The 1576-nt window shown below is 38.8% G+C and overlaps 1 pseudogene; it reads right to left on the bottom strand.

Moving 5' to 3' along the window:
• Positions 1-220: 220 nt before the first annotated feature.
• Positions 221-618, bottom strand: LOC103299128 (40S ribosomal protein S17-like; annotated as a pseudogene).
• Between the last annotated feature and the right edge of the window lie 958 nt (positions 619-1576).

Here is a 1576-nt window from a genome sequence, read left to right as displayed (position 1 = left end):
ACATCAATGTGAGAGAGAAATATGGGTTGGCTGCCTCCCATGTAAGCCCTAACCAGGGATGGAATCTGCAACCTGGGTATGCACCCTGATCAGGAATCAAACCCTCCACCTCTTGGTGTACAGTACAATACTCCAACCAACTGAGTCACACCAGCCAGGGCTATCCTTTTTTTAAAGGTTGCCCGTGTTTATTAAAAATATTACAGCACAGCAGAAAGATTCAAATGGCTCTATGTGGTGTTTTGAAATTCATTCCTACTGTAGGCTGAGTGACCTATAGGTTGGACAGACTGCCAAAGTCCAAGAGATTCAGCATTTCCTTAGTGTCAGGATCAACTTCAATGATCTCCTGATCCAGAGCTAAGCCCTCAGGAACAGAAACATCTCTCCTTTCTCTCCTCTTCCTGTAGCTTGATGGAGATACCTCTCATGGGACCTCTCTGAATCTGTTTCATCCCAGATGTGTGACATAGCCTGCTATCTTGTTTTGAAGCTTCTTGCTGGGGATAATGGTGATCTCTTCACACACACATTTGTTGGTGTGGAAGTCGTTGCCCAGGTGTGTGTAGTGATGACCTGGCCCTCCTTCTTCGCGGTCTTGGTGTGGCCACAGCCCATCCTGGCGAATCCCTAGTGAAACAGCTGATTACTCTATTATTTATTATTATTGTTGTTTTTATCCTCACCTGAGGAACCCGCAACCTAGGCATGTGCCCTGATCAGGAATCGAACTCATGACCCTTTGGTACACAGGACAACACTCCAAACAACTGAGCCACGCCAGCCATGGCTGATTCATTTATTCTTAATTCTGTTGCTCATACTTTTGATGTCATATCTAAGAATCCATTGCCAAATTCAAGATCATGAAGATTTGCACCTATGTTTTCTTATGGAAATTTTATATTTTTAATGTTTACATGGAGATATTTGATCCATCTTAAGTTAAATGTGTACACAGTGTAAGATAGGAGTCCAAAGTCATTCTTTTGCATTGGAATATCTAGTTGTCCCAGCACAATATGTTGAAGAGATTATCCTGTCTCATTGAATGATCTTGGCACTCTTGTCAAAATTCAGTTGACCATAAATGTAAAGGTTTATTTCTGGACTCTCAATTTTATTCCATCTGATTCATAAACATAGGATATCTTCCCATTTTTAGGTCTCCTTTAATTTTTTCAGTAATATTTTGTAGTTCTTAGAGTGTATGTTTTGCATTTCTTTTGATAAATTTATTCCTATATATTTTATTCTTTTTGATGCTGTTATAAACAGAATTTTAAAATCTTTTTATTTCAGTTTGTTTATTGCTCCTGTATAGAAATACAATTGATTTTTGTACCCGGAAACCTGGCTGAACTCGATCATTAGTCTTTTGGTTGTTAGTGGATTTCTTGGAATTTTCTATATGCAAGATCATGTCATGCCATGTACAAGTAGAGATCACTTAGTTCTTCCTTTCCAGTATGGATGCATCTTATTTCCTTTCCTTACCTAATTGTTCTAGCTCAAATTTCCAATGTTGAATAGAAGTGGTGAGAGTAAACATCTTTGTCTTGTTCCTAATCACAGG

The sequence above is a fragment of the Eptesicus fuscus genome, chromosome 1, assembly GCF_027574615.1.
Source record: "Eptesicus fuscus isolate TK198812 chromosome 1, DD_ASM_mEF_20220401, whole genome shotgun sequence".
Lineage (NCBI taxonomy): Eukaryota > Metazoa > Chordata > Mammalia > Chiroptera > Vespertilionidae > Eptesicus > Eptesicus fuscus.
The sequence above is the reverse complement of the archived record's forward strand: the minus strand, read 5'-3'. Positions and strand labels throughout refer to the sequence as shown.